This window comes from Vigna unguiculata, chromosome 4 (genome assembly GCF_037176805.1).
Source record: "Vigna unguiculata cultivar grain cowpea cultivar isolate G323 ecotype 2 chromosome 4, ASM3717680v1, whole genome shotgun sequence".
Taxonomy (NCBI): Eukaryota; Viridiplantae; Streptophyta; class Magnoliopsida; order Fabales; family Fabaceae; genus Vigna; species Vigna unguiculata.
The window spans coordinates 13,272,899-13,281,794 of NC_140795.1; the positions used below are offsets into that span (position 1 = coordinate 13,272,899).

At 34.9% G+C, this 8,896-nt stretch overlaps 1 long non-coding RNA gene across 2 annotated transcripts; it reads right to left on the reverse strand.

Moving 5' to 3' along the window:
- Positions 1-5,621: 5,621 nt before the first annotated feature.
- LOC114180305 (uncharacterized) lies at positions 5,622-8,620 on the reverse strand. 2 transcript variants are annotated; one of them, XR_003603665.2, is made up of 4 exons: positions 8,461-8,620; positions 7,387-7,820; positions 6,712-6,849; positions 5,622-6,008 (listed from the first exon to the last, which is right to left on the reverse strand). It is a non-coding gene; the product is annotated as an uncharacterized LOC114180305 (long non-coding RNA). The 2 variants fall into 2 exon arrangements; XR_003603666.2 differs by having other exon boundaries at positions 5,622-6,108.
- Between the last annotated feature and the right edge of the window lie 276 nt (positions 8,621-8,896).

Here is an 8,896-nt window from a genome sequence, read left to right on the forward strand (position 1 = left end):
TTGCATATGCTGATGGGTTTTTGTTTATTGTGACCGTTGGTTCAGAACAATGAAAATTTTGAATTTAAAGTTAACGTGATACGTGCTCGTTGCAACAAGAAGTGTATCCAAAATGGGAAAAAATTAGCAATAGATATTAAAACATGGTGAATGTGTGTGTGAGAAGATGAGAGAGTAAGTGAAAGAGTAAATGAGTGATGTGTGTGAGAGAGTGTGGGTCCCATGGATGTGAGAGAGAGAAAAGAAAAGAATAAAAAAGTGATGTTGTGAGGAGGTGTGTGTGGCATGAATAAAGTGAGTGAGAAAGTGAATGAGTGGTGTGTATTAGGCCTGAGCGTTGGTCGGGTTGGATCGGGTTCGGGTCCAACCTGACCAATCCGACATAATCCAAATTCAAAATTTTCAAATTCAACCCGACCATTTTATTTGTCGGGTTAGTCGGATATGGATAAACTCAAATACGGTTAAATATAGGTGGGTTATTCGGGTTTAACTTGTTTAGATGAATTAATAAAAAATTTCATAACTGAAAATAAAAATATTTAATGACTAAATTTGTACATTTAATATATTCATACAAGTATATCAACCATTACAAAATTTTAAATAAAAAATTTAAATAGATTTTGAATGGACAACAGTAGTAGCACCAAGCCATCATACACAACAAAAATATGGAATTAATGAGTTTTTGAGCAGGAGCAAGTGCCTCGGTGACTTCCACTTCTTTTCATACAACCACAACCCCATCTTTGCCCTGCTTTCTGCATTTTTTTCAATGTCAAAGATGAATTAAAGTCAAATAACAAATGTTCAATAGTGAAAGACAAATATAAATTTTATCATGGTTAACATAATCCTATATACCAAATATACCAAAATTGATGGTTAACATATAAATTTTACTTACACAAATATGTTTAAAATTCAAAAGTGAAAGACAAATAATCACCCCGAAAATAGAAACCCCAAAAAATAGAAACCCCAAAAATAACCATCCACTATCTCTATCACCAAATGCTTGCAAATTAGCTCATCAATAAATAAGAGGAAACAATCCAGAACGAGAAAAAGGAAAAAAGAAGAGCCTTTTTGGAAAAAATCTAACCTTGCTTATTATGAACCTGTTGATGTAACTTCCTCCTTAGTGATCCAGATTCACACTAGTTCTCGTTCTGCATCCCCAACAACTTCGGCAGCGGTAGAGCTTGATTCAATTGGAGACTTGTAGCTACTTCATGCAGATGATGGAAGAAGAGACGAGACGAGAGTGTATCAAAAGAGCAGGGAGAATGAAAACTGATTTGGAGGCGACTAGGATTTTCGAATGTTACTTATCTTTCACCTTTAATATCTATTCCTAAATTTTTATAATAATTTAATAATACTTACGGGTCGGGTCGGGTATTTGCAAATTTTTTTTTTCACACCTGTACCCGACCAATTCAATCCATTAAACTCGTTTTATTTTATCCAGCTTTACCTGAACCATATATAACCGACCCATACTTTATTTTTTTACACGAATTGGATGGGTGCGGTCAGGCACACATTTTTTGCTCAGGCCTAGTGTGTATGTGAGAGTGTGGGTCCCACGGATGAGAGGGAGAAAATAAAAGGAAAAAAAGAAAGGAAAAAAAGAAAGAAAAACAAGGTAAGATTGTGAGTAGTGTGGGGCCGTGAGATTGGAGATATTTTGGAATGGTGTGAAAAAAAGAAAGTGGGGGTGTGGATAGAGAAAATAAAATCTAAAATGGGTTAAAATAATGTATCAAACATGCTTTTTTTTCTTTTTTTTATTTATTTTTTAACTAATTAATTTTCTTTCAAAATTTTAATTTTCTCTTTTACATTTTATTTCACTTTTTTTATCTTTTACGTTATTATTTTTTTATTTATTAATTTTGAAAATACATTTTATTTGTCCGGACGAAATTAGGTGTTGACACATAGTTACCATTAATATAAGAATATCAAGCTCTTTATAGAAGTATCTTAGAATATTTTCTCGCTAAAGCACTTAATGGGTCTTATTGGACCATGAGTCGGGCATGTGCAAGTATCGTATCATATGAAACATGAAATATCAGAGCTCTAAAGACTTTGTTATTATTACCATCTTATGAATATTAGAGTTAATAAACAAACATAACATGATTATTAAGGTCATAGTGGAGTATATAAAACCAAGTGTAAACCAACCAAAGATGATAAAATAAAAAGTATTTGTAATGTTTATAAAGGAAAAAAATTTTCAGAATTTCTGTGATATATGTTTTCATTCTCTTCTTTCTTCTTACTTTTCTCTCCCTTTCTTATCAAGGGTTGTCATCATTGCTGTGGTGTTAAGGATGAAGATCCTACTAAAGAAGAGAATGATGATTGTGGGTATAGAGGGGTAAACATGTTTGTAAAATGATTTTGACAAAAGTTAGTGAATTTTTCAGCAACCATCTTGACTCGTCTTGCTTGTTTGTCCTCATAATGGTTGAGCATTTGAACAGTGATAAGATGTTCCTCTTGTAAAGTATCATTTACAATTGGTTATACCATGTTGACTAGTGAATTTGGCCTGTTTGAAACACCCTCTCAGGCATGTCTCTTATGGTCAACCACAACAATATCAAAGGCTATTGGATTTGTCAAGTTTTCAACAGTATTGTTTTTCCCAAAGTCAATGATATTAACCTCTCTATCAGTTTCTTGTAAGGGATCTAAACAATTAGGTAAAAATGAGTATTTGATGTGTGTAAGCAAAGGATAGAAGGTTCTATATCAAGAGGAGTTTCTTTTGAAGAAACATTGTGAATTTCAACAAGAACTTTTGACAATTGTTTAATAAAAAAAGGTTGTGAAATTCGAGACACATGATTTAGATATATCATATCACATATGAGAATATATGAGAGCGCTTTGTCGTTCAGAGCAATTGAGAATACTTTTTCGAGTTATAAAATAGAATCAAATATCTTATATATATATATATATATATATATATATATATATTAATCAATTAATTAGTGTTAAAAGATGATAAAAGCGTTTCCAAACTTTATCAGCATATTCAAGCTTAACAAATAGTTCAATCAAATAGCAAAAGGCTTCGTGTTGTATGATACAACGTCTAGATAAATTCAACTCATTAGTAACAAAATCCATTACAATTGGACCAGTTGAAAACTAATGCCTTTTCAATTCTTACAGTTTGGACTACATTTTCAGTACCTACCCACGTGTTTTTAAATAGTTTTAAAAATGACAACAAAATTAAGAATAAAAAAAAGGAAAACACTGACATAGCTCGATGACAGTTATAGTTGTGGGTCCAATCCTTTTGGTTTTAGCGTCGTTCTATCTAGCATCATTCAGTTCCAGAATATTAGTTATAGTTGAGTTGCTGCCAGGCCTACTGATATAGTATTAGAGAAGACGAATTTGGTGTTGCTGAATTGCTTGCAGGCTGTCACACTATCGTAAAATTATGTAATTTCAATTTTTTAATCAATTTAAGAAACTATTCTAAGAACAATTACGATGTATGATTTTCATAATTATGTTATCCGAAGGATTCAAGAACTTATTTGGATTTGTTAAAAGTTCTTTGGACGAAGTTTTTTTCTTTTCTTGTATGTAAGGCACTTATTATATGCCCTTATTTTAAAGGGGCTACCCCAAATCAGTTGGGCCTAGGGTTGGCCCATCGTGAGCCAAACACCCAAATCTGTCCTAATCCACTCATTCATCTCACTTTCAGAAAACAATCTCCCTTATCCTTAGAGTTGCTGTCATTTTTCTGCTAGGGTTTGGTTCCCGCGTGTTCGTGCTAGCTCAAAAGCTCACCTCGTCTCACATAAGTTGGTCCTTGAATCGTACTCCTTCCATTCTGAGTTGATTTCGTGGTCTCTATTAGGGTTCACAATAGTAACCCTGTTATTCCTTCTATGCCGCTGTTCCAGTTTGTGAATCTACTCTTAGAGCTACTTGGTGCATTAGCTTAAGGGTCAAAGTCTGATATTAGCCCTTTCTAGGTAAGGGAAGCTAGGGTCTTTAGTACTTTTCGTGAAATCTACCTGTTTTCAGCCTTGTTTCTTGTTTGGTATGAATTGTATGCTATTGTGAACTTGTGGAATGCCTGGTTCAATTGTTTGGATATGTATGTATGGCTGTTGTAGGGACAACAGTGGCGAGACCTATCATTTTCGCCCAAGCAAGCCTGTCTCGCCTAGGCCAGACTTGCAGAAACAAGCCCAGGTTCACAGTCGAGCTCTCGCTCAGGCGGAGAGCTCTCGTTTTGAGTGAGGTACCATCTCGCTCAGGCGAGAGGGGCTCGCCCAAGCGAGAACGTGTGAGGGGTTGAGGCATGTCGCTGCAGGGGTAGCCCAAGCGAGGAAACTCACCTTTGGGCGAGGGGTGGCCTCGCTCAGGTGAGGAGGGCTCGCCTAAGCGAGAACTCGCGAGTCTTGCAGGGCTCCTTGTTGGCAGTCTCGCCTAAGCGAGAACCTATCGCTTAAGTGAAAGTCCTCTTTCGCATGTGCGAGGGTCCTTGGCTTGAGCAAGACTGGTGCGGAACTTTGCTCCATGGCTGTTCTTTCCAGGTTTTTGGTTGTTGAGTGTAAGCTTGGCTTGGATTACCCTATTTTAAGTATGAAATATATGAATATGCATGTAAGATCTGATTGTATGGGCTGGAATGATGAGTCTGATATGATTTTGGCATGAACTAATTATGGAATCATTGGTTTTAAAAGTAACATGGGATTGATATGAGCGTAAATGTTGTATTGATGAATGGGACATGTTGTTGGTGTGCTTAGGGCATAATTCCACGATAGTTTCGTGGTGGTGCCTCATTTGGTTAGGGCGTAATTCCATGAATCTCTAGGTGAGATCTCATAGTGATGCCTCAGTTGGTCAGGACTTAATTCCATGACCCTTATTACACTACAAAAATAATTGTTTTTAGCAGGGGTTATATTTGGCGTTTATGGAGGTTTTAACCCCCACTAATGGTTTTACCAGGGGCTTGAAATTCTCCAAAAGAGCAAGCGTGGCTAACGAATTACCGGGGGTTTTAAAAACCCCCGTTAATGCTGGGGTTCTAAAAACCCCCATTAATGTCTGGGGTTCTAAAAACCCCCAGTAATGTATGGGGTTGCGAAAACCCCCAGTAATGCACAAGTTTCGAAAACCCCTAGTTGTCCCTACTGCCAAGGTCTCAAGTGCTTGTATTCTTGTTTGATAATCCCTCACGAACTTTGAAACAATAGTTTTGCTTCAGGTATGCAACATAGTTAAATAGTCATTATTCAAGAACAACTAAAAAACCTGACATTCTAAAGTGGCAAATGTGAAAAGAACTGTAACTTTACATTTTCATGCTTTCAACTTTATTTGAAATGCTTTCTAGAATAATTTTGGATATTTTCTATAAGAAAAATGAGTTTTTAGAGTTTCGAGACACTGTAACACATGCACCATTGATCCCTGCATACATTCCCAGGCCTCAAGATTAAATTACTAGGACAAAACTTGCCACGTTTAGTAAAGAAAAATGGAAATTGAGAATCATATTCGGATAGGGCCAACCAGCTTATTTTATTAGACAAAGTACATTTTCAGCATTAAAGAAACAAACTGAAGTATACATAACCTCAACCATAAAATAGTAGATATCACAATCAAATTGTTCAGTGATTCTCCTTCATAATGCGACAAAGATGAAACAAACCTTCAATTTCCTATGTACAGACAAATGAGGTATTTATCTAGCCAACCCATCTAGTCAAGGACAACCAATTAAATTCATGTACATAAATGACAATCTCTCAAACTACATTGCATAACAACTTCTTATACCTGCTCTAGGTCTGACAATTTAAATTCATCTTCATTCTTGTCCAATTATTCTGAGTCACAACTTGATATTAGCACGAGATGGAAACTCCAAGAGGAGCAGCATCCATATGTATAATCTTCTCAATTTCTACACCTTTGTTGGCTAAATTGTTCTGCTTGTTTAAGATGAAATGTGCAATCGACGTGTTGTTCAACCAGAAAGGTCAAAGTTGTTAGACCAAATCTTGTCGGTGATGGATTCACACACAAAGTCTTAGAAATTGGCAACAAACATTTTCAGAAAAAAGTACACTTAGATAAAGCTGCAAGACTACATATGGAATACAAAATCACCAATCCCCTAGCATAATATCCATACACACTCTAAAAATAAAGAAATCCTTGATACCCAATAAAAATACATCTCAAATAATAAATCTTGAAGAGTATACCCACTAAAAAAGAATTTGCAACCCTTGATACCCTTTCAAGGTGTGTGGGGCATAAAAAGACATGTGCACGTGATGGATAATAATAGAAGTTTAAAGGTTTAATGCAGCAAGGATGGCTATGCATTAAACCCCTTTTGAAACAAAAAAAAAGTGCTTTAATCTGACATTTTGGTCTGCTTGTCAATTTTTAATAAAATAAGATTATTCCTATTAAAGAAAACGGTATTAAAAAGAGAAATTAAACCCTTTTTGAAACAAAAAAAAAGTGCAAAGAATTTTAATGGATCATCACAATCCATCAACTATAGGGAGATTCCACTTTAATGCTCGTAGTCATTAGCCACTTTAATGCTTAATTTCTTATCAGAATACATTTCTATAATTCCAAACTAAAAAAGTAACTTCAATAATTAATATAGTTTACCTTTCAAGGTTAGTGTTACGAGACTTAACTTCCATCAACTCTTGCTTTAATTGAAGAGCATGTTGTTTCTCTTTGCTGAGTGATGATTCCATCTCCTCTTTCTCAGCTTTCAGGACTGATATAATATCACCTATGGATCTATGTATGATAAAATATTAAAGCAATTACAGCGACCACGCAATGTATTAACACAATGCCATTTTATAAAATCAAGAGACGAAATGCCATACTAGCCACTAGATCTATTAATTTAGCTAAACTAATTAACAGTTAATTCAACTACAATGTCAATGTAAGCTTGAGTTTGAATATATTTCTGAATCTACAGGATATAAGATTTCTACTATCCCAAATGATATTAAAAGTTGTCATGCGGACAATACAATACTTTTGTTGTCTACATATAATCAACTTCTAAAGGTAAAGGAAAACAATGCATATATTACTTTCTATAAATAATGAAAGGAATCATCCTTAAACAAAACAAGACAACTATCAAAATTATGGTGTAAAATGCTTTGGATTATCCAAATCAACTACAACAATGACATTCTATGGGTTTCGACGTGGGCACAAGCCTCAAGCTTTATGCAATGGAAAAACCTCAAACAACATAGGTTTCCAAATTCCCACTGGTACTAAATACAAATTGTATGAAGAAATTATACCATTTACCTTTTTTATAAATGTTGCTCTAAGTTTTGGAATTCTAGTGGTCACCAATCAAAGCAATAACAAGTTGATGGACATGTCATCTGCCATACTCATCATCATCATCACCTATCACAAAGTTTTCATTCTTCACCTCCTTCTCCACTCCTTCATTGCACCCCATGCCCATTTCAATTCCACTTTTGATCGATTTCATTTCAATTTCCAGCATTCATCGACAATCATCATTTCAAAACTATTCATCATACAATCCTCCAAACATCATTCTCTTCATAGAATCACACACACAGGTAACCTTCTCCCCTTCATCTTTAATTCTTCTTCTTCTTCCTAATTTCATCTACACAAGACAATGAACCTTCGCCTCGCCTTCAACCCATTTTCTTCTTCGCAATCATCTTCACAACTCCTAACACCATCGTCACTTTCACTTTTCCCTGCACACACAGAACCAATCCACAAACATCAACCTACATAATACCATCCCTAATTCACACCTTACAATACAAAAATAGAAACAATCACATTCTGCAAAGGGTTGTTCATCTTCTCCATCAATGTTATATACCAATCCCAATGCCATGTTCTTCAACATCATAATAAAAATCAGGAACAAAGGAAGGAGGAGAATGGGGAGAATTATATACAAACATGCCTCAGAAGAGAGAGTAAAATACAATTATAGAGATGAAATTCTTTTGTTAACTAACCATGATATCATGATACAATAGTAGATAAGCTAATTTGAAACTAAACTTACGAAGAAATGTGAAGATTCTTTAATTCAAATAAAAGAGTGGCTGAAACTGATCTTATGGGACAATTAAATACTTGAAAACAACAACAGTTAGTTAGGGCATGAGTAAACGAAAACGAAATGAAAAGTAGAGAAATGAAATTGAAAGCAGGGAATCAAAATCGAATGTAGTGAAATAGAAATCGAAATAGAACGCAATGAAATCGAAATCGAAGGTAGGAAAATTGAAATCGAACGCATGAAAATGAAAACGAAATCGAAATTAAGAGCAGGGAGATGAAATTGAAAGAGAAAGAATGATAAGAAGTAGAGAAACGAACGGTGGAGATCGAGGAGAACACTGGTGGAGCATCGAAGGAGAACGATGGTGGAACATCGGTGGATAAGGGTCTCCTTCTTTCCTAAGTAAGATTGTCACGATGAAAACGAGAAAGTACGTCTAATTAAAATTTTAAAATATTATAAAAAAATGGGAAATGAAAAAAAATAAGGAAAGATTCAAATTTATTGGGGTTTCTTTAGCAAACCCCTGATACTTAACGATGTTTATTAAAACCTCTTCTAAAATTAGTTTTTTCTGGAGGTTATTGGAACCCTAATTAATAAACCCCTGCTAAAAATATATTATTTTGTAGTGTTAGTGGGAGTTCATGGTAGTGCCCCATCTATATAATTTAGTAAGCATTCAAGGTAAGGTTGCATCCTAACACTCTAAAGAGTCAGTTAGTATCACATAGAGCGTATTGACTCTAGTGG